Source organism: Camelus bactrianus, chromosome 12, assembly GCF_048773025.1.
Source record: "Camelus bactrianus isolate YW-2024 breed Bactrian camel chromosome 12, ASM4877302v1, whole genome shotgun sequence".
NCBI classification, from domain to species: Eukaryota; Metazoa; Chordata; class Mammalia; order Artiodactyla; family Camelidae; genus Camelus; species Camelus bactrianus.
This window is the reverse complement of record NC_133550.1, coordinates 58601597-58627070: the sequence shown is the minus strand read 5'-3', so window position 1 is coordinate 58627070 and position 25474 is coordinate 58601597.

Here is a 25474-nt window from a genome sequence, read left to right as displayed (position 1 = left end):
TGATTCTTTTCTTAAAGCGATGTTATCGGCAGGTTATTCCGACCCACTCATGGAAAGCTTCTTAGAGAACAAGGATTAGCAGATAATTCACCTGCCTGGAAAAACAGGTGCTAAGTTCTACTTTATGACTACGCTTTGGGCTGGGGGTGGGGGGGGTGATAAAAGCAACTGTTTCCATGGCAACAGAAATGCACACATTAAAGAACATAGTGTCTTGCTTAAATCTATTTATAAAAGAGTGTGTAGGAAATACAATTAAGGAAACCAACAGCAGATGAAGTGCTGGGGCTCTGGCTTAATTGTCTGTCTTCCATCATATAGCACTCAAGAAAAATGGGCTGTGAGAAAGGTTTGAGGGGTCAGCGCCTGAGGAGGAGTCACCGAGAGGAGCACGTGACTTCCCGCATCGCTGCAGAGAGCTGAGCGCCTCCACGTCCCTTGCAACCCCAAGCGGCAGCTCCTACCGCCCATGCCTGGCCCTGTTCAGTTTTTCAGGGCTGGCCAGAGTTGCAGGTTAGTAAGCCATCACCTTAGAAGCCTGATTTAATGGTTCCCTGCAGCTCACTAGCTGCAAAAGCCTTTATTGTTGACCTGAAACTCCCACCATGAGATTCCCAAAGCTTCGTTTATAAACCCGCTTCTTTCCCTAAACTCATAATGCAACCTGGTGCTTCAATGGTGCTGCTAACTCAACATTTTTAAAGTCGGCTGCTCTTTCTGACCAGCTCACTTCTGACCCATCGCTCTCTCTAGCATCCAAAACTGATAACTCCCACATCCTAAATCTGGCCCACTTCTTCTTTTCAATTGCCTCTTGCAACCTTTCCATCATCGTGACCCAAGATTGCACAAAACACAGCAGAGTCCAGCTGGATGCAGGTCTTCTAAGGACCATTCTTGGCTCTTTCTTGGGCCACATCACCTCTCCCACCACATACCCTGGTCCTGGGTTCCAGACCCAGGGAGTATCCAACTGTCTGAGCAAAACCTTGACCATGCATCTCCTGAACTTCCTAGCCAGCCTCGGGGGTCAGATGCTGGAGCAAACAGTTGTGGTGTTATTCCCTGTACAGCATCACTGGATGGGTTTCAGCTTCACCCGATTTTGTGGGAGCTGTGGTTCTGCGCCTGCCCTCTCCACATCCCGCTTCATGGAGTTCAGCGCCGTGCACGCAGGGTGTGCCTAACTGTCAGTGGTGACAGCTGACCTGTCTCCTCCATCCTCTGATGCTCCGCAGCAACCTCAGATCCTTGTTCAGCCTGGACAAAGGCCACGCACCCGGGGCACGCATGTGTCTCTCTTACTGATGACGAAGCCTGCTAGGGCCACCTGCAATGGCACAGACTCTAAAACAGAGCGAGACATGCTTCTGCCGGTCACATGGGCTAAAGATGCCCCGACACACCAAGAGAAAGAGAAAATTGTAGACAGAAACACGGGAATACACGGCGCCTTGCTGGTTCAGCGAGCTCTCCTGACCCTCTTCTCCAGAGCCCTTCTCCCTCTCCCCAGAAAAGAGTAAATCTTCCAACTTTTTTTTCTGTAATAACTAAAGATCAGGGGTGGCTGGGAGAACTTCACTCTCCGGCCATCTTCCCCAAGCCGAGTCCAGCTCCACCCTCGAACCAGCCAGGTGCTTGTTTGGGACTGGCAGGCACGACTACTACTGTACAGAACAGATACACGACAAGGTCCTACTGTGCTGTACACACAGGGAACTGTATTCAATGGCTTGTAGTAACCTGTCATGGAAAAGAGTATGAGAAAGAATATGTGTATATATGTATAACTGAATCACTCTGACGTACACCAGAAACTAATGCAACGTTGTAAATCAACTATACTTCAGTTAAAATGTTAAAAATAAGTTGTTAATTTAATTTAATAAAAAAAAAAACTTCCCTGGAATGTGGGGCTCCCTCTCCCTGAATCTCTTTCCTACAAATCATCATTTGTTTGGCTCCTTCTCACCATTCCATTCTCACCTCAGTATAGACTTCCTGGACCACCTTCTCTCAAAAACCCTCCCATCCCGAAAAAGTCATCCCCTAATTGTTCTGTTTCCTTCAGGGGCGTTCATCACTGCCTGCGATTGTTTTGTTTATTTACGGCTCCGCTTACTTAACTTCTGTTTCCTCCACTTGGATATGCGTGGGTGGAAGCAGACAGCTTGTCTGTGCTGTTCACCGTGATACCCTAAAGCCCCAAATAATGCCTGGCATGAAGGAGGAGTTCAGCAAACACGCATCACGTGAACGAATGGTTGGCTAATATAGCCGAGTGGTTGGAACCACAGGCTTCAAAGCCTGACATCCTTGAGTGTAAATCCTGAATTGTTTAGGAGTCACCTGACCACGGGGCAGATCAGTTAACTGTCCAAGGTCTCATTTTCTTCATTGGTAAAGTAGAGTAAAATAGAGACATTTATCTCATAAGACAATTGTGAGAACTGAATGAGATAACACAGATCAAGCAGTGAACACATCACATTACTGTTCTCTTCCTGTTTTCCCCTGTTCTGTCTTACGATGCTCTTCCGATTACTGCTGACTAATAGAAGTTAAAATTCATATTCTATTCACCTATAGGAAGTCCCTCTTAAGGAGACTGGTCTAACCCAGTCCCTCCCTATTGCCATATTGAAGTCCTACCTCCTCACAAATTACTGTAAAATAAGGACAGAGTACCTACTATACTCAGGCAGTTGACATATGTTCTTTCTCATCCTCAGGGCACCCTGCCTCGGACAGGGCGGACACGGCGGACACGGCGGACACTGACGACTGTCACACAATGTCCTTCTTTGGTGACAGAGCCTGCCCTGATCATCAGGCAAAGGGGAGCAAAGAGAACGTTTCTCAGCCTCTTTTCCTTGGCTTTATTTAAGTCAGTGGCATCTGGGCTTTTCGGTCCTAAGTAGCAAAACCTAATCCTAAATTTTACCCCAGGCATTTTAAGCCCATGTTAGTGATTAACAACCAGAACCTGAGAAAGAATGAATAATTTGCCCAAGACCACACAGCTAAAAAGTCACCAACCTAGTATCTGAATGCAGACAAACTTCATCCCAATAGACAAGTCTATTCACCTGCAAGCTAGTTCTCAACTCGGAGCAGAAGGGAACTCAGAGGGGCTTATCTCCAACCATCACACGCTAGGAAACCCTGGAGGAAGATGGTGGAAGATGCTGCAGCTGCCCAAATCCATCTTCAGCTCCATGGCATACGCAAGTGGCATAGAGGCAAAGGTACCACCATGGCCATGGGAGTGGAGAGGTGGAGGAAGTACTCCTGGGCCCCCGTGGCCTGTACCTGTGGCCAAGGGACCAGGAGCACACCTACACGCTCCAGGGGGAGGGCACAGAGTTGCCCAGGGAAACAGCAGAGCAGCAGCCTAGCAGTGGAGCGAAACGACCGCAGAAGCAGGTAACCACGACCAAGGACTCCAGCAGTGTCAGCCCACATATCAACCCATAAAAACAGCACCAAAAAACAAAGCAAAACAAACAAACAAACAAAAGCCAGCAAAGAACACAATAATGAGCATGTCAAATGAATGCAGGAGCCACTGAACGAGCTCCCAATGGTGGAAGCTGGAACAGCCTGAGCAACAGAACACAGTCCTGTCCGATTATAACCCAAACTATAAAATAAACGGCCATGAGTCTATACAAATCACTGAGAGAAGAAGTAAATGGGAGAGAAGAGGAAAAATTCTCCCATGTAGACAAATTCCAAATGATATTCGGAAACACTCCACCCTCAAACACGTGGAGCATGATTTCCCACTCTTTAAGTGCCAGCTGTGCATAGTGACTTCCTTCCAAAGAGGACAGTATGGAAAGTGGAGGGGATAAGTTTACAGTGGAGAAGCCTGGCATACGTGACCTTGGATAGATGATCAAGGTCAACATCGACAGTAATAAGTCACATTGACAGTGTGTCCCCTTGATGTGAAATGATGAAAAATGACACTTTACCTCTGGGGTCTTCCTCCCCCAAACCCATAACCCTGGTCTAATCACGAAAGACACATGGGATAAATCCCAACTGGGGACAGTCTACAAAACATCTGACCAATAATGCTCCAAACTGCCACGGTCATTAAAAACAAGGAAAGTCTGAGAAAACGTCACCGCCTAGAGGGGCCTATGGAGACATGATGACTAGACATAATGTGATGTCCTGGGTGGGACCCTGGAACAGAAAGACGACACTGGGGGAAACTGAGGAAATCTGAACAAACTGTGGACTTTAGTTAATAATAATGTATCAGAATTGGTTTCTTAATTGTGACAAATGCACCAAACTAATGTAAGATGTTAAAAATAGAGGAAACGGGATGTGCCGTGTATGGGAACTTTCTGTACTATCTCTGCAATAATTCTGTAAATCGAAAACTGTTCTAAAATTAAAAGTTTATTAAAAACACAAAACAGATGGCATCAGACAAAGTGTGCCTCAGGGCTCTGCACGTCCGTGGAGATACTCCGACCCACCTCCCTGCAGCAATTACCAGCAAGGAGCCCAAAGATTTGAGATGAATTCAAAGGCCCTGTCTCCCTCCTGCCCATCACCTCTTGAAGGTCACCTAAGACATCCTCTCCCTTTTTACTCAGATTCTAACTTGCAGAGAAACAGGAGAAGGGCGGCGCTCTGAAAAATCAAGGAATGAAGTATCAGACCTAAAGAAGGAGCTTAGGGGAGGGTGTAGCTCAGGGTAGAGCGCCTGCCTAACATGCACAAGGTCTTGGGTTCAGTCTCCAGTACCTCCATTCAGAAACAAGTAAATAAATAAACCTAACTACCCCCCCAACACACACACACAAAAGTGAAGGAGCTTAAAACCAGACTTCCAGCGTGAGATACAGATCAGTGGGAGAGCATGTGCTTAGCATACGGGAGGTCCTGGGTTCAATCCCCAGTTCCTCCATAAAGGAAAAAACAAACAAACATGATACTTTGATTATTGGATCAGATCCACCCAATGAGGAGACACATGGATGATAAGAATAGTCTTGGAAAAATAAAGAAGCTCCAGCAGCAGCGTGAGTGAACATGCAACTCCTCGATTCAGGGGGCACGTCTGGGATTCTTAGGAATCTGTGAGCAGTGATCCCCTGCCCCCACAGGGCTGATTATAACCCCCCAGACCAGCAATCTCATGAGGTCATCCTAAGGCTGCAACCACGACAAAGGATATGCAGAGGCCCCATGCGAGTCCAAGAAAGAGAGAGCGTGGCAGCAAAGTACTCCCTACTTGGTAGATTTCCTTGTCATGCAGGATGGTCTACGCTCAAATTCACTCCACTCCAGTTTCAGGTTGTGAAGCCTGATGCAGACCATACTTGAGCCAGGAAGAAATCCATGCCTGCCTCTGAACCACCCATCTGCTGGAGAGATTCAGCTGATCCCAACTGAGGCTGGGGTCGCTTTTCCTAGAGCAGAAGACACTGGCAGTGTCAGCCCTGGGCGTTCCTGGTGCATCCTATAACGCCCTCAAGAACAATGCCACTGGTTTTGCTCCTTGTTTTCCCATGTCCACATGGGAAACTGGACCACCCATGGTTCTCTGCTTTGGGAGATGAGGCCTCGGGAGAATTATTTAATATGTAGCTAATTTTAGAAAAAGTTTGGCGCATCCAAACTAACTGATGTGGTGTGGAATTACAGAGACTTGAATAAGCGAGTGTGCGAAATGGGAACCATGGCTTGCTAGGGAACACTGGACAAGGAAATACAGCCAGTGGTGGGAAACCCACTCCCTGGCTCGTGTTCAGGAAGCTTGGCAGCCTGCCCGAAATTCCAAGTATAGAGAGGCGGTGGAACCCGGGAGCCCACAAACTCAGTCTAGACCCCAGTGTTTCTCCCCCTTCTCCCTCACCCCTCTCCCTGACTCTGAATCAGGAGACCTGGGGTGGAGCCTGTGAATCTGTATTTCTTACAAGCTTCTGGGTAATACTGGTGGCTATATTAGGGACTCCAATTTATGTCACACTGAAACAAACCAGGACTGAGAAACACGGCTGTAGCCCACGGAGAATTACACACACACACACACACACACACACACACACACACACACACACACACACACGGAGTCTGATGGGGTGTGACCAGGCAAGAGGCACAAACATAACAGAAACATTCAGGGAGAAACTCAGCATCGCTACCCCTAACTCCCTAGAACACTGGGAAGACAGTGCAGCAGGGAGTCAAATCACAGAGACAGGAGTGTGGAGTGACTTGGACTGCAGGGTTCCAGGGGTTTAGTTCTTGAAGGGACCCTTCGGAACCTTCCAGTGTACAAGAGTGGAGGCTGAAAACACCTGGAGTCACCAAGAGGAATATGGGTCCCCAAAGAGGTAGGACCATGGACTCCAGTATGGAATTGGGATGTGTACAAGTAATTGGTCCCAAAGAAAGGAGTCTAGACTCAGTTACTAACCGTACTTTGAGAGAGTGCCATCCACAAAGCAAAATGCTTCCGGGTCTAAAGGATATGCCCCCGGAACCCCTGAAACTCCCCCGTAGTTGGTGTGGGGTGAAGGGAATTCCTAGGCAAACCTTGGTAATATTCTTGGGGAAGGGGAAATGCAAAATTCTGCTAAGGAAAAAAACAGAGGGAGAAAATGTTTAGTCATTCATCCACTAAATAAATATTTACTAAGTAACTATTATGTGCCAGGACAAAGCAGTAACTAGACCATCTCTCTTCCCATCTTGGAGTCTATGAGTTTCCTTCCTGCCTATTAGGAGCATCCACATTGCCTGAAGACGTAGGCTTGTTAGAGAAAGAATGAAAAGAACAAAAAGTTGTGAGCTGTAGGGGATTTGCGAACAAAGGGTTCTCCCGTCCTGATCTATGCATAGTTACTCATGGAGGCTTTGCCCCCAGGATCTGCTTTCCTGAGTTCAGAGATAAGCTTTGACCTAAATTGGTGGATTCAAAAGAAAAAGTGATTATACAGGGATGAAACTGAACACGTTGGCTGAAAATTCAAGGTCCCACTGAACAGACGTAAGAGCTAGTTTCCTCCACTGCCCAGGTTAGAAGGTTGGTTAGTGATCACCTCCTACCAAAAGCTGCCCTCCCGGTGCTTGGGGTGTAAGCTGACATCCATAACACCCATTCAAGAAGTGGGCCATCATCTCTTCTGCTATGCTTTTCTTTTCAGAGTAATTGCATGTCTCCTGCTCTCACTGAATCTTTTATTGAACACTTACTACATATTATGTTCACTGGGAATAGGAACAAAGGACAAGGCCCCTCTCTCAAGGGACTCACAGTCTAATGAGGAAGAGGACAAATAATGTGTCTGCAGTGGAGCAGTGCGATGTGTGGTATAAAGACATATTTGCAGAGAGGGAACTCAACTCATGTTGAGAGAGTTGCAAAAGGCTTTCTGAAGGAATTGACGTCTGAACCAAGATGGGAAGGACAAGAAAGACCTGAGCTATGTTATGAACGGAATTGTATTCCTCCCTCACAAATTTGTATGTTGAAGTCTGAACTCCCAACTCCCCACCAATGGGATGGTATTTGGAGGTGGACTTTTGGAGGTGATTAGGGTTAGATGAGGTCATGAGGATGGGGCCCATCATTAAGATGGGGTTAGCAGCTTTATAAAAAGAGGAAGAAAGATCACTCTCTCAGCCACGTGAGGACACAGAGAGACAGTGGCCCTCTGAAAACCAGGAAGAGAGTTTTTACCAGGAACTGAATTGGCCGGCACCTTCAACTTGGACTTCCCAGCCTCCAGGACTGTGAGAAATAAATCCCTATTGTTTGAACCACCCAATCTAGGGTATTTTTTTTTTTTAATAGCAGCCTGGCAGACTAATACAGACTAAGAACAATTGGAGGTGTTTACCAGAGAGTAGGCTCTTGTCTTATCACAGAAAGAATTCCGAGATGAAGACACGGAGGTTAAGAAAGTAAAGTGAGGATTTATTAAGTGATAGGATGCTCTCAAGGGGAGAGTGGGCAGACTCAGGTGAGCAGCTGCCCTGAGTTTCTTCAGCAAGCTGGTTACACAAGGTGTAAAATGAATGGGCAAAATATTCATTGGGGAGGGAAGGGTTTGGGGTCATATTCCCTGATTTTCATCCCAGCTCCACCTTCCCGAGAGAAGGAGGGAATTTTGCCCTTATTTAGTCTTGATCGGAAGTGTCATGGTCTCGGTGCATGATGGGTACTTCTTATCTGCAAGGCTAATTTTATTGTAATGAGGGCATAAGGAGCAAAGTGTTACAATTACATACTGGAGATTCCTGCCTTTTCCCTACCTTTCTTTGTCTGCCTCCAGGACACTTGTCACCCCAAAATGTGTGATTTCTTATCAGTCCAGAGGTTCCTGCTTTTCTCTGTCTGCCCAAGGATCCCCACTGTTCACAGGATGTGTGGGTCCCTGCCATTTGCCCCATGCTCCTCTTTCTCTGCTCGTATTTGTTATCTGTCTGCTCTAACAGAGGGACGAGCATTCTAAACAGCAGGAGCGGCACAGGCAGAATCCCAAAGGGATGAGTGCTTGCCATGTTCCAGGAGCTATAGGCACTTCAGGACACCTGAAGTACGTTGGTGCTGAAAGGGACGCAACAATGACAATGAACATTAGAAGTTGAAAACAGCAGATACCCAAGAGCTAACTTGCCAACAACCTAATGGGTATGTGCACTCAGGGAGGGGCAAGTCCAGCAAACACTGAGAGCCGGGTTCCCAGGGCAGGGAGCGTTGCTCAAAGGGGGTGTGGCAGCAGAGGGACAGGCACTGGCCCACAGCCCAGAATGGAATCCAGTACATTACTGCTTTACATTCAATTATAATATGAGCATGGCCTTCCTCTCTCTTCTCAACTCCTTTGCAGAAGTTTTCTTTCCATGCGAAGCTGTTCAGGGACTTGTATTTGACTGAAGCTGACTGGAGAGGCCGTGGCTCTGGTCAGTGCACTCAGAGCTCATCCACGTTGGATAGATTAAAGCGCATATCGACCAAAGGATTCTGCGAAGGCCCCGCCAGGCTGGTTACAGAGAGGCCGTGCTGATATCCTCTGTGACCCTTCCTCGTGCTGGGCTGTATGTCTATGGCAACTTTTTAGGCACTCACTCAACAGAAAAAATAAAATCGTACACTGAAGTGGAGGCGTGATGTGCAAGAGAGAGGCACACGCATCTCTATCAAACCACTTAGCACCGCCAGCCTCAGCCACTTGCGACCAGAAACCAAGGTGTGTTTCAAGGGTGGTGTTTAAAAAACCTCGTTCCAAGCACATACAGAAATCTTTTCTTTTTTAACAATTAAGAAACATTTTCAGATACTTTGCTGTGGTAGGGTATTTCAGAAACATTTGTGTCTTTAAATGCCAGATTCTTCAGACTGGTTATTGCACAAGTATGGAGAAAAAAAAAGATTTTGTTTGAAGAAATGTGTTTCAGAATGCACTCAGCCACAGTGGTTTGGCATGGGGGCTAATTTATTCTTTTTCTACCTTTTAAAGATACCCAGGAGTGCTTGGGAACTTTGAGGACCTTAATGCCCAGCTCCATGCCTCCACAGCCTCTTCTCTTGAAACTCTCAGTTTATCTACTATATTCAAATACTGTCAAAATGTCAGTAATTAACCAAACATGTCATGCCGTTGGGTGCCTTTGTTTCTGTGCTGTTCTTTCTGTGAATTTCCATCGCTGGTTGCCTGTTGAACCTCTTCCTACATCCTTTGAAATCAGTAGAGACGTGACTTCCTCCTGACTCCCCGAGATAAGAAGTTACTCATTTCCTCTCTTCTGCACCCACACCTGTGAATTCGGTCAACCCCTGGCCACTCAAGCAGCAGAGGTGAGCTTCTGCCCCTCTCCTCTATGCCTGATAAAAATGAAGAGTCAGAACCAGCTCCAGAACGTGACCCTTTGCTCCTCATCCACCCCAAACACACATCTGCCCTCACTCTGCCCCCGCTTATTCCAATGGAGCTCTCTCAAAGCTCAAGAGGGCACGTCCCTTATCTCGGGAGTGTCAGCTCTGTGTCCATTCTCTTGATGAACACAGGTGCATGGATGCACATGTAATGGTATCTGACAGTTATGGAGTGCTTTGTGCAATGAGCTTTTCTAAGTGCTTTTAGTGTCTTAACAGGTGGACTATTTCTTACTCTCAGTATTTATAGGACTGGGCTTATGGAGCGGGGTGAACCAAAGGATCAGCCTCATATTGGCCAACTGGCTAAGAATGAGGATTGAATTCTAGGCATTCTGATGAGCACTTAATAGAATTTTTGGCACAAAGTGCTGTGGGAGCACAGAGGATGGAGCTGCTGATTCTTCCCGGGGATCAACGAGAGCTTCACAAGGGGATGCCCTGTGCGATCACTGCATCTATGCCAGTGCATCCCAGACAGTAATATTTGGCTTATTCGTGCTGTGATTACATGGATGAACACTGAAGTGTAAAATATGCATCAATTTAAAGATAAGACACAGTAAATGTGGAATGTGGATTTGGCCAAAACTCAGACAACCCAAGTTTATTACGTACAATTCTATTTGTTTAACTGATGGATACCATTCTGTCCTTACTATGAGAGGGTCACTAATCTATTGTTTTCAGATATTAATTAATTGATCCTCAAAACAGTTCTATGAAGTAGACGTTTAAATCCACAGGATGGAGGAACTAAGGCACAGAAAAGTTAACCAGTCCACCCAAGCTCGCAGAACTACCAAGTGGGAGAACCTGAACCCGCGCAGTGTGGGGCTAGAACCTACACACTCAGATATCATAGTATGCTGCCCACCACGCAGACACGCATGGGAAGACCATACGGTCAAGGGCCCCAGGGTCCATATCTCTTTTTTTTATCTCCACTATATATCCAGCTTTAAGGTTACAGCATGGCTCAGAATAGTAGTTAAACATTAAATACTTTGAATAAATGGATAATAGAAACAATGAAAGAGAACGCCTTTTGGTTGCATTGATTTCACCATTGTTTATATCTGTTTCCGTATTTGTCTTCCCTTCAGACCCTGCAATTCCTGAACATAAGAACTGAATTTTATTTATCTCAGAATTACCTCCTGTCCAGCATCTGTCTCTTGTGACATAGTATTTGTTCAGTAAATTCATTCATTCAAAAGACATTTACTTAGTGCTTCAAAACTATGGATCACATAATAGAAGCCCCTTAAATAGCCCCTTAAATGCATTTCAAAATTACCATTGTCAAAACTTGAACTTACACTCACTTTTTCAAAGACAGTTCTTGTGATGGAAAGTGAGTGCACCTGTAAATCACTCAACTTACCTTATGCCCATGTATCTCCCAGTGATGCCCACAAGAAAGAACACGGAGCACTCTCATCAGCTAGCTCATAACTCTTCTGACAAAATTATGTGATGGTTACCCTTTCAGTTATAATTAGTGGTATTGTTCAGTAGAGGATGGTACAGAGTAGCGAAGGAAAAATGGACTTTAAAGTTAGACCTGCATGGGTTCAAATTTCAGTCTGCCACTTCCAGCTGTATGCCCTAAGGACATGTGACTTCTGAAAAAAATGGAAATAATAATATCCACCTGCATGGGGCCTTGTGAAATAACATGTCAAGTGCTAGACACGAAACAGTCCTGAAATAAAAATTGTTTCCTTTAATTCCTTCACATGGCCCTCTATATTCATAAAAAAACCATCAACTTTATCAAAATTATCAACATAAAAAATTATCATATACATCCAAGTATTAATACAGTTATCTGACTGGTGGGATGATGGTCTATTGTCACTACTTTTTATTATGATGTATTTCCTGAATCTTTTACAAAGTGAGTGTATTAATTTATTCTCTCACATGCACACCCAAAACCTTTGATTGTATTAATAATCAAAAATTATTAATAAGAAACACCTTAGCTAGGAAAGACATTACTTGCCAAAGTCTCGACCCCTTCGGTCAACGACTCAAGGAGTCTGGTTGTCCAGGGAGAAGACTAAGAGGGACTAGCAATTGAAACAGAGTAATAGGATTGACTTCCCCAGATACTTTCAGAGGCATTTCAGTGAGTTCTGTAAAAACTCAACAAAGGCAGTTCCACTGTACTGTTTCCTGAGGTGAGTGATGAACATCCCGGCAAAGTATATGTAAAATATTATGCATCTATGTAGTAGAATGATACAGTTCTCAAGACTGTGCATCCTAGAGCCAGACAGACGACTTCAGTTAAAACCGAGACTTCACATGTATTAGTTGTGTGCTCTTAAGAAATGCATCTAACTTCTTTATGCCTCAACTCTGTCATTTATAAAAGAGAGATAAGAATAATATCTACCTTTTAGGGTCATTTGGAGGGTTGAATGAAATAAGACATGTAGAACACTTAGAACAGTGCCCACCACACTGGAAGTGTCCAGGAAACCCTGTACACACAAGTATTAGTAGGGTTATCTGAGTGGTGGGATGACAGGCAATTCTCAGTACTTTATGTTCTTATCATGTATTTCCTGAATCGTTTATGACGTGAGTGCATTAATTTATTCTCTCACACATGCCCAAAATCTTAATTTTGTTTTGACATGAGAGATTTTGTTTTGTTTTTTAACATTTTTTAGAGGGGAGGTAATTAGATTTATTTATTTATGTGTTTATTTTTAGAGGAGGTACTGGGGATTGAACCCAGGCCCTCATGCATGCTAAGCACTTAAGCTATACCCTCTCCCCTAGAGAGATTTTTTTTTTCCTAAGTGAGCAGCCTTTAATTCAAAGAGGTGAGAGAATTAAAGGCTTATATAGAGCCAAAGAGTAGAATCCAGAAAGAACCAACAATTAAAGACTGGGCGATACAGCCTAGAGCAATTTCTAGGGGGAAAGTAGCTGCAAAAGCCTTTTACTCGGTAGCCTGAAAGTGCAGTCCATGGGGGTCAAAACATCTTTGAAGTAAGATCCAAACTCAAATACCGGCAGGGGTTCCTTCAGGTGATATGAATGGGGTATAGCTGAGAGGCTGTAATCAGTAGGGAGCGGGGAGAACGCTGGAGAAACGACAATCCACAGTTCAACCAAAGAGGGCAGCTACCACCTACTCTTGCTTGTGTGGCCATGTAGTTTCCAGGTCTTCTGATTTTTTTTAAAAAACTTTTAAGGGGTAGGTAATTAGGTTTATTTACTTGAGGCAGGACTGGCGATTGAACCCAGGACCTTGTGCATGCTGAGCACATGCTCTACCACTTGGGCTATACCCTCCCCTCTTCCAGGTCTTGTGATTTTTAAAGAGAACTCAAAAATCTAGAACTTTATGTAAAATACCCTAAATTTTAAATGTCAGAAACTAAATTTTAAAAAATATTGAGAGCTAAACATACATGTCATGAAGCCATTAGTTTACAACCAATGCATCAAAAGCTCATCTCCATCCTAAGACATCTGTAGAAGCAGCAAAGAAAGTTCATATAAAAACCAACAACCAACAGGAGGCATGAGAGATGCCCAGTGGATGGCAAAACAGAAGGAACAGAAGGACCTGAATTCCTGATGAGATTGTTGAGACAATAAATCAATCCTGGCACTATCGCTTGTGTTGTTAAAAAAAAATGCATAAATATATATTCGATGGTTTTATGCAGTATGGGCCAGATTTTCTTTTACTTGCAGCCTAATGCATTCTTACGTACACATGAAGCAAAAGATCAGGAATAATCTAGAGAGTAGATTAATCTGTAGTGGTAGGGACAGACAACTGCCTCAAAAAGTTTTGATTTGTTCACTCAGTCATTCTACAAATGTTTATTGTGTAACGACACTTTGCCCTGGGCTAGTCACCAAGGGTTCTGAGGACGAATCAGACTCAGCCTCAGTTGAGCATCTGCAGCTCATCTTCATGGACCAAAAGCAAAAAAAGGAGCTGGCTTAAAAGATGAGGCCATATGACTGCGCTGCTCACAGGTGCAATCTAGAGGACAGTTTCATGCCAGGCAGGGTGAAGAAATAAATCTGTAGACGGGCCTTTGGCTGACTGCCAAGACCATGGAGCCTGTGTACAAATGTCAAGAACAGAGGGTTCCAATGGTGGCCCCCACGCCTTATTTATAACCATTTTCATCTGGCTGCTCTCTGGGAAGGCCCTGGCTCTCATCTCCTTGCCACTTTCTTGTACTATCCAATTTGACAGTATAATTTACAGTTTTCCCTTCTCAGATACTCTCGAGGCCTAAGAATGAGCAGATAAGCCGAGGAGACGGCTCGGGAGAGAACTCAGGGAGACTGGAGCGTCTGGGAGGACGAAACTGATTGGAAATCACTCCACCTTAGAGAGAATAGCAGGAAGTTGTAATTCTCTGGGTCTCTGTCTGTATCTCCTCCCTGTAATCTGCCCACCAGGCTCTTTCTACATAGACACTAATGCCAGCTCTGGGGAAAGGCGGAAGCGGGTTTAACCATCTCAGAGAGTCGAGTAAATTAAAAAATGAGGGCCAGGTGTGTCCAACAGGAAAGAACGTCTTCTCCTCTTGTTTCTAAGTCCTTATGCTCAGAAGTGGCAGGTGGGTAGTGGCACAAAGGGCAGAAGAGAGAATTTCTTCCAAAAAGAGCCATATTCCCTTTTCCAAAGGCCCTCTCCAATTAACCCCGAAAGAAGAGATTTTCTCTCCTTTCTTCCTCAAACCAGAATTTGCCTGATGTGGCTTAAGGCTGGGCAGCAGTTAACTACTTAAAGCTCACAGAACACTGGTGTTAAGGTCCTATATATAAAGTTCAAAGACTCATAAAGTTTCAAAACTGGAAGTGAATTTAAACAGCATCCGGTCTACCCCTCCACCTCCTCCCATGCTTTAATCCACTCTGCCAAAGCGTTTATTCATTCAGCAAACATTTTCCTACTTTGTGCCAGGCACTGAGAATAAAACAGTGAACAAAACAGGCCAAGATCATTGCCTTCATGGGGCTCACATTTGAACACCAAGTGGTTGTCCTACCCTCAGTTTGCATAAGTGAGTGAGGTTTTACAACCTCTGGGGCCAGAACAGCCCTTCTTGTGCCAAGTCTGATGCCTACAAGGTTCTTCCGTCCATTGAACCAAAATACCCATTTCAGTCTTTCTCTGCACGTGCATTGAGCACCTACATATTTCCAGGGCATTTAGCTTGAAACTTTCACCTGTTCATCATTTTATATTCTTTGTAATTACTTTGCAAGGAAAGTATGATTTATTCACATGGAGGGGCAGTAATTAAGTTTATTTATTTATTTTAATGGCGGTACTGGGGATTGAGCCAAGGACCTCATGCATGCTAAGCACGCGCTCTACTACTGAGCTATACCCTTCCCCCATTCTCATCTTAAAGCTGGGAAGCTTAGCCATAGAGAGACTATGGGACTCAGCCAAAGCCACTCAATTGGCAGTGGAAGAGTCCAAACTGGAATACAAATCCTCCTAACTGAAATCATATCCATTGGTCAAAGGTGGCCCAGGACATCCTCGCTGGGTCCTGTCTGGATGGAGGAAAGAACAGCCCTTCTCCCTGCGATGGATTCTTGAGATTAAAGAGGGCTGAACCCAGCTGATGGCGATTAGTTCAAGAAGAGGGCAAAGAACATTTCTCCCTTCCATACCCTTGCTTGAAAAGGAGCCTAGAGAGAGGAACGTTCCCCCACTTCACTGCTTCCTGGAAAGAATCTTAGCAGTTCACAGAAATTGCAGAGCAATGCTCCCTTTGCCTGACGCTTGTTCTCAAGGACCCCTTGAAACCTGCGGACCCATCCTTCACCAGAAAATTCTGTAGTCATCAGGGCCCCCTCACTGATGCTCAATTCATTCAAACAGCCTTTACCGCAACACAGTGACTCAAATCTTGGGGGTGCTCTGGTCCAGCTCCGCTCATTTTGCAGATAGGGAAACAGGCTCAGAAGGGGGCAAAGTGTGGGCTGAAGGTAATGGCCAGTAGGTGGAAGAGTCAGGATCAGGGGTCAGGAGGTATAAAGAAAGTCTCAGGTATTGCTTGGTCTGATGTCACATCAGTTGGGTTTAACTAGATCCTAGACCTGGCTCAGGCCAGCAGCAGGGTCTCTGTGGTTGTCAGAGAGGGAAGCAGTGGCCAGAGGGCTCTGGAGTGACCCACTCCAAGCTGTGTGATCTCGGGAAAGTTACCCAACTGCTCTCTTCAGCATCTTCATCTGTAACATGTAGGTAACAATGATGGTAATACTACCTCTGTCACTGAGTCGTGAGGATTAACTGAGACACTCCAAGTAACGCACTTAGTACACATCCTGGCCCAGAGTGAGGCTCAGCAAACAGAGGCTACAGTAGTAGGAATCCCTGGCACGTGTGGAGTATGCTGGACAGCGCTAAACATTTTCCATGCATTACTTCCACTCATGCCTCCCAATCATTTTCAACCCTACTTCACTACAGAAGAAAAAACTGAGACTCACTTGAGGCAGATTTCAACCTAGATCTAGTCAAATTCCAGAGCCTGCGTACTTAAACATTACCCGTTTCTGCTACCACTGAGAAGGCACAATTTCCCAGATAAAACACTGGCCAGATCGACAACTTCCTGTCTGCAAGTCTGTCCCTCACTGACTAGGAACTCCCCGAGCACAGGGATTTACCCATTGTGTTCATTACATATCCCTAGAACCTGGTAGACTTGGGTGCTAAGTGTTTGCTGAGTAAATAGTTGAAAGAAAAATTGCATCACAGACATGTCACTTGGAGGAAGAGAATGAAGGTGAGGGACGGCTGTTCAATCTGCTCCTCCTCCCTTCCTCCCCGTGACTTCTCTCTCCCTCTCCCTCCTTTTCATTTTCATTACTGGAAAGATCACAGAACCAAAGCTTTGAAACCTATCTCTCCCCCTTAATCCTCCTATGTTATTTCTACTTCTGGTAAATTGATTTTTGACTAGGTGTCCTATGTCTTCACACTTCCTCTATAGCTAACAAGCTCCTACGCATCATTCAAAACCCAAATGATGTGCTACCTCCTTGGCAGAGTCTTCTCCGGTCCATCAGGGAATATAAGCTACTCCCTGGGCTCTGCAGGACTTTGGGTGGTGTTCAAAGCCCTCCTCTTGCACCTACCAAGTTTAAACCTTTGTTTGCCCCCAGTGCTGTATCTGCCCCCCTTCCCATAGTAAAAGCTACCTGAGGTCAAGGACCGAGTCTTCCTGTCTCTACCTCCAGCATCAAGTAGAGAGGCTGGCAGCTAGCAGGTGCTCCAAAAAATTTATTGAATAAATGAATGAATGAATGACCAGCATGTGACAGTTTTTTAATAGATTTGTCATTCTGAGGGCAGTAGCATTCAAACATTCAATAGCTATTTCTTTTTTTTAACTTTTTAAAATTTTTTAAAAATTGAGTTATAGTCCACTTATAATGTGTTAATTTATGTATACAACATAGTGATTCAGTTTTATATATATGTTCTTTTTCATGTTCTTTTTCATTATAGGCTATTACAAGGTCCCTATGCTATGCAGAAGGACCTTCCTGTTTATCTATTTTATATACAGTAGTATCTGCAAATTGGATAAAGAAGTTGTGGTATGTTTATACAATGGAATACTACACAGCCACAAAAAGAATAAAACAGTGCCATTTGCAGCAACATGGATGGACCTGGAGATCATCATTCTAAGTGAAGTAAGCCAGAAAGAGAAAAAAATACAATACGATATCACTTATATGTGGAATCTAAAAAAATGAGACAAACAAATTTATTTACAAGACCAAAACAGACTCACAAACATAGAAAACAAACCTGTGGTTGCCAGGAGGGAAGTGGGGTGGAGGGATAAATTGGGAGTTCAGGATTTGCCGATCCTAACAGGGTGACTATCTATTGCACTTTTGTCAATAGCTATGTCTTAATGTCTACTCTGCCCTGGGTACAGTTCAAAGCCCTGGGGCTAAAATGTTGTATAAGGGAAGAGAGATAAGAAGCACAGAAATAAAGAAACAAGATGTTAGATTGTGCTGAGAGCTATAAGGGAAATAATGCAAGGAGACATCAGAGAGAGTCACCAAGGTTTGTTATAAACAAGGGACCATGATGGCCACTCTGAAGACACAGTATTTAAGCAGAGACCTGAATAACCTTTAAAACAGAACGGTGACTTGAATCTGCCTTTTGTTGCTGGGAAATCACTCTGGCTCAGGTAAAAAGAATAGGTTTTGATGATACTGCAGGAGTAAACACAGGAAAACCAGATAGGAGGCCGTTGCATTAGTCCAAGTGTCAGCTGATGGCAGGTGGTCCAGGATGGACTACTGGTGATGGAGTGCAGAGGTGAGATTCAGGAAGCATTTCAGAGTGGGAAATCTACAGACCTTGCTGGTGTGACTGTTGCGAAGGGTGAGAGAAAGACGGGAGTGGAGGGGGGTGGTTGTTTGCACAAACGCATTTCTAAACTAATCTATTTCCATTTCTCCATTGCTTCTAGGGAGGACCCCTCTGCATTCACCCCTCCACATCCAGTGGGAGGCACTGGAGTGTGAAATCCACCAGCAAACCCAGCTGCCTTCTTCCTAGTGCCCCAACCCCTTCCTCGCTTGCCTCCTGCATCTCTCCCTCCTCAAAAGCACTGCCTGCGAACTGCAAGTCATTGCTATTGATTTCTCCAGCAAAATGCAATTTGGGAAGCTGGTGTACTCTTTTTAAAAGCATCATTTGTACCCAGGAAAGCACTCCGTGGGGGATGATGGCTTCCACTGATGACATCTCGGGCGTGGTAGAGCGCTGTATGAGTCAACAGTGCCAGGGGGTACGGAACTGTGACATTTCATGAAGTGCTGATTTCTGGGGGGATTTCGCGTCTTGGAGGGAAGTAACCTGAGCTAATCTCATGTCTCTTGGCCCTGTGAGGCGGCATTAATACTGCCTTTAAGTGCACACTAAGAGTAAGATGAATTGGCCAGGGTAAGTTTGGTAGATTATGTAGGCTGGAAGGTAGAAGGGATTTGTCTGTCTGTTCCTCTGCTATATTCCTAGAACCCTCTTGGCGACTGGTGAGTAGATGTTCCATTGCTTTTTGTTGAATGAATGAATTTCAAATGCCAGAAATATGATGGTGGAAGAGTATTTCAGGCAGAGGCAAGAGCATATGCCAAGGCAAGGAGCTTAACTTCATAGTCGAAGGATTTCCACTGACCTGGATAATGTGCTATGGAGCTGTGGGCAAACCAGTGCTGATCAATATTGAGAGCTGCAGCAAGACAAAAATTCTGGAAATGGAAGGGTTTGGGGGCTAATTCCCAGTCAGATCAACACAACTTGGTGCCTGCATGGAGGTGGGAGTTAAGTGAGGAAGGAATCCAAGATAAGCCTCATGCTTCTAGCTCATAAGATGAGACAGATGGTGAGCCATCTACCACAAGAGAAAATAAAAAGTGATTAGGAGTAAGAAAAAAAATGATAAATGCCAGTTTGGACCTGTTCATGTGGGTTCTTCTACACGCTGGGGTTGGAGACGTATGGTAGGGAGTTGGAAATGTGATCTGGGGCTCAGGAGTGAAGCTGGTTACAGAGGTACAAATTTGAGAGGTGCAGTGGTTTGAATCGAGTTCCCCCCAAAAGATCTGCCCAAGTCCTAACCCCTAGGAACTACAAATGTGAACTTATTTGTAAGTAACTTCTTTGCAGATGTAATTAATTTAAGGATCTTGAAATAAGATCATCCTGGACTTAGAATGGACCCTAAATCCAGTTACTGTTGTCAAAGTAACATAAAGGAGAGGGAGATTTGAGATACAGAGAGAACACAGAGGGAAAGACTATGAAGATGGAGGTAGAGATTAGACAGATGAGCCTTCAAGAAAAGGATGTCCAGTCATCAGCACCTGGGAGAGAGGCTTGGAACAGATTCTCCCTCAGAGCCTCCTGAATGAACCCTATGACACCTTGACTTTGGACTTCTGGCCTCCAGAACTGTGAGGGAATACATTTCTGTTATTTGAAACCACCTAGGTTATGGAAACTTGTTACCATTATGGTGAGGGAGGAGAGAGGTGGGTCCAAGGACAGAAATCAGGTGACATCAACCTTGAGCAGAAAACAGCATGGTGACTGAGAAAGGGCAGGCAGAGAGGTAAGACAAGACCTGGGAGCGTGGAGAGTCAGAAAGGCACAAGCTCCAGGCAGGAAGATGTGTTTCGAAGTGTCAAATTTTGCAGAGAAGACATATGGAATTAAGGCTCAGAAGAGAGTATCAGATTTAGCAATAAGGTCACTGATGGCATTGAGCTGGAGCAGTTTCAGGAAACTAAGCAATAAGTAATATGTGAGAGAAGTAAAATCAGGAGAGAATTCTTTCAAGAAGTTTGGCAAGAGCAAAGGGGAGAAGGTGGCCATGTCAGTAACTTGAAAGGCTGTGGAGTCAAGAGGAAAGGTCTGTAGGATGGGAAGAACCAATATGTCCAAGGGTCATGTGGGGACCAGTGCTGGGCAAGGCTGTCAGAGTAGGAAAGAGCAGAGAAAATGAAAGAGCCAGGATCATCTGAGAGCAATGGTTAGACATCCATCAACATCTGGGGTCTAGATTATAGAGTATTTCCTAGTATTGAGCTATGGTTGTTGGGAAGCAGGTACTCATGGAGAGGCACTATTCCCCAGCCTTCCTGGTAGCCCGATGGGGATATGCAATCAGTTCTCACCGAATAGAGTAGAGTAGAGGTGTTCAGAGTCTCCCCCAAGCCACGGAGGGTGAGAAATGGGTATGTCTTCCCCACCCTTTTATCCGCCATCTCCAACTGGATGCAGAGGACTTCACATCCCTAGTGGTAGCACCACAAAACTGCAGGATCCTGACTTCCTAAATCACCACTGCCTATTAATAGGAAAATTCACAGTGGATTGTTATATGAGCAAGAAATAGAGATTGTCTTAAGTCACTGAAATATGGACATTCATTTGTTGTAGCAGCTAGTGTGACTCTAATACAGACTGCATATTACCTGTGCATAGATCTTGTACTGCTGGGTGTCCACCACCTACCACAGAGCTCAACTCCTACCAGACCAGCCCACTAAAGACCATCTGCCTGGCAGCACCTGGTACCTGTCCCATCCTGGCTGAAGATCCTTTGTTCATTCAACACAAATGTGTTTATCTCCTACCATGTGTAGTACCCTGGGTAGGAGACAGGGATATGGCCATAAAAGTGATGGATCTCTGCCTTCAGGTAGTTTGTATTCTAAATGGGGCAGACAGAAACTAAACAGAGACACACATCAACACATAACATCAGGTAGGAAAATATGATGTGCTATAAAATAATAAATAAGGCAGAATAAAGGGATAGAAAGTGATGGGCAGGGTATGGAATAATTTTAAATAAATTGGCCCGGGAAGGCCACTTTGAGAATCTGACATTGATGAAGTTGACCAAACAAGCAAAGAAAGAGCTGCAGGAATGGTAACCAAACACAAGGAGCAGCTCATGCGAAAGCCCAGAGCAGAGCACGTGCTTGGAGCTTTGGAGAGCAGCAAGAAGACCTGTGTGGCCAGAGCAGACCAAGCAAGGCAGGGAGGAATGACAGAGGTGAGGCAGAAAGATCCTGAGGGGTCAGATTATGTTGGGCCACAGTGAGGACTTTGAGCTTTATTCTAAGGAACAGGGAAGTGCTGACCCTGCCTCGCCTCCCAGGCAGAAAGGATTTCTTCTGTCACTTCCCAAGAGCTGGCCTCTTCCTGGCAGACTTGTCCAGCTGCCAGGGCCTAGCTCCTGCCCTCCTGTTCCCGCCCTGTTAACTTGCTGTCAGCTCCCCTGGGCACTGAGCCGCCAGACTGCAGGCTGCATTTGCCAAGGAGAAGCAAGGCAGAGGAAGTGGCTATTTTTCATGGCGAGGTGACTCCTCTGCAAAGAAAATAAAGTTCATAGGCTTCCTAGGGGAGAAGCAGCACCCACGAGGCAGTGAGCACTAAGTCTATATTTGAGCTGAAAAACATGCAGACAGGCGGGCGGGAGCCCAAACACAACTGCTTATGCCTTCTGTGATCGCAGATGAGTAATTTTGCCTCCTGGAATTTCAGGAAGCTCCTCCAGCTCTGAAGCAGAGCCATTCCTCATACTAGAAGGCTGCAAAGATACACGTGAGGGCTTTGGGGCCTCCCCAGATGGAACAATTCTGAGAGCCGCAATACCTCGCCTTTGCAATCTACGCTTCCCCATGTCCCATCCAAGCATCCATGCTGCCCCGTGCTCACAGCAATTGAGGATGGAGCCTGGACAACTTAATTCTACAAAGGAGAACCGGCTGGCTGTGAGAGCCGAAGTGTTATGAGTAAGATCACAAAGTCAGTGACAGGATTATTCTTGTGAACCACATTTTAAAGTATCTGTTCTGTTTTGTAAATAAATTCATTTGTATTATTCTTTTCAAGTCCACATGTAAGTGTTGTCATATGATACTTGTCTTTCTCTGTCTGACTTACTTCACTTAGTATGATCATCTCTAGGTCCATCCATGTTGCTGCAAATGGCATGATTTCATTCTTTTTGATGGGTGGGTAATATTTCATGCCCACCAGAAACTAACACAACATTGTCAATCAAATATACTTCAATTTAAAAAAGGAATCATTACTCCCCTGCTTGAAATCATCCATGGGTACTTCACATTCAAACCCCTCTCCATGCCCTACAATGTCTTCTACCAGGGATCAGCTAACAGCAGCCCACCACCTGATTCTGTAAATAAAGGTTTATTGGAACATAGCCACGCTCACTCATTGGCATATTGTCTATGACGGCTTTTGCAGTGCAATGCGAGCACTGAGTAGTCACATCAGAGGGTGTTTGGACCACACAGCTGAGGTATGTACCACCTGGCCTTTCACAGATCAAACATGTTGACCTTGCTCTTCAGCATCAGTCCAGGCCTCCCTTCCCTTATCCCTTCTGCTCTCCCTTGTACTCACTCTGCTCCTGGCACAAAAGCCTTCCTTCTCTTCCCCAAGCAATCCCGGATTTCCTGCCTCAGGACATTTGCACTTGTCACTCTCTCTGCCTGAAACACTTTCCTTCATGAGTTTCACTAGCTGGCTTCCTTTCACATTTCAAGTCTCAGATCAGATGCTGATTCCTCAGGGAGACCTTCCACAATCTCTGTATCTAACAAGGCCCCCGAGTCCTATCTCATAATCACTCTTTTTTTTTTTTTTGGTGGCATATATCACCTTCTAAATTATCTTATTTGTTGATGTACTTATTGTCAGAGTCTCCCACTAGAATAACAGCTCTGTGGAACAGGTATCCAGACAGCCTGAGTCACCATTAAATTCCTGGTATGTGGAAAGGTGTCTGACACATACTGGGTGTTTCATTGTCAAGTGCTAAATAAATGAATGAATCAAACTGATGGTTACCAGCAGGGAAGGAAGGTGGGGAGGGATAAATTGGGAGTTTGGGATTTGCAGATACTACTATATATAAAATAGATAAACAACAAGGTCCTACTGTAGAGCACAGGGAACTATATTCAATATCTTGTAATAACCTATAATGAAAAAGAATATGAAAAGGAATATATATATATAACTGTACCCTATGCTGTACACCAGAAATTAAAACAACATTGTAAATTGACTATATGTCAATTAAAAAAATAAAATTAATGAGTCAAACAATTAATGAGTAATCATAGCTGTCCTTTCTCTACATCAGAGTTTCTCATCCTTGGCACTGTTGACATTCGGGGCTGGATAATTCTCTGTTGTGGGGACCTGTCTTGTACATTGTAGAATGTTGAGTAGCAGCCCTGGTCTCTACCCACCAGATACCTGTAGCAACAGTCCACCACCACCACCACCACAACCACCACCACCACAACCACCACCACCACCACCACCACCACCAAATTGAAACAACCAAAAATGTCTCCAGATATGGCCAAATGTCCTCTTGGGGGAGAAGACATCATTCCCGGTTGAAAACCACTGGGCTGCAAGGTTTAAATTTGCCCTTGGGACTTAAACTATAACTGTAAGTTGTTACACAAGACCACAATCATTCCAGATTTCTAATTAATCATAGCCATACCTACAGGTGACCTCTGCATTAGGGCCAGCTCCTTGATAAGTTGATGAGATGGCTCCTTTAAAGAAGTCTCAGCATTGTTTGGGAAACAAAAGTCCCAAGTTAGAAACCACTTCACTGTTTTCAGTAGGGAATGATTAATAACTGGGGAGCCAGGCGGTATAGAGCTACAAGTTATTACCACGTTCCGGACTGACATCAACGTATAAAGATGTTGTTGTGTTACAATGAGGGTGGCAGGGGAGGAGGCAATGTGGACAGAGAGGCTAAGGGGCTCTCTTGGGGATTTGGCTATTTACAGGGCATCAGAATTATTAATGTGAGTGTTTTGTTAAGTCTTCTTCCAAGACAAAAAGAAAAATGGATGAGAGCAGAGATGGAGCAAATGCACCGACTGGCAAGGGCTGCCGCTGATCTCTGGGGTACGCAGATGAAGGAAGGATATGGAAAGCCATTTAGCGATCTTGTTTTCTATGAGGAAAATGCTGAGTGCAGGGAGGCTGCTGCTGCTGCTGCAATCTGGCCACTCCTGCTGCCTTTGATGTAAAGGCTGGTCAATGTGTTTTGCTCAGTTCCTGGGGAAGGAGTCTATTTTAATAGCCCTGGCCCTCACGGGGCACAGCTTAATGTGCCACCCAACAGATTCAGTCCTGCTCACCAGAAGGATGGTTGCCCTCCATCAGATGACCCCTGGGGCACCGTGGTGTCAAGCAAGAGGAAGGACTCTGATCACACAGGCTTCCCTAACCCATAAGCTGCATTTTCTGATGAAAGTGGGATTTGAAGGGGAGAAACTGGGCGGCCCAGTCAGCATCCAGGAACTAAGCCTGTTGAAGTAAGTGAATTTCTCCCAGACTGACTTCCCATGGGTCCTTTTCCTCTCTGAAAGCCTCAAGGGACTAATCCTGCCTCCCATTCCTTCTCACTGCTACCTCTATGTCTCAGATTCGTCTCCCAGCAAAGACTAGTTTCAAATTAGGATTTAGTCCTGGCTCCCAAATTTCATTGTGGAAAACAAGTTCTCAGTCTTTTCTTCCTAGGATGTCAGGACTGGGAAATAGAGGGGGATGAATTAAAAACAGCAAAAGAAGAGAAATGAATATAGTGGAGTATGTTGTTTTTTATTTATCTAGCATTCATTGCTCCTTCTGATTATAACACTCACATATGGCGGAGATCCACCACCCCCTAACTTTCAGTTCTTGGGATCTGAGTTATGGCTAGACTCAGCCACGCCAGATTCAGGGGTGGGCACATGGCCCAGTCCTGTGCAAATCACAGAATTCCATCTTCTGTTCATGGAAATGGGTGTACAGATGGATAAATGACCCAGGTCAAGCCAATCATCATTAATTCAAGTTCTTATGCTAAAGACTTTAGAAAAGATGAATGTTCCTTCTGCTTGGGTTGAGGAGAGAACGAGAAGAAAGCTAGGAGCTACTAGAAGCTG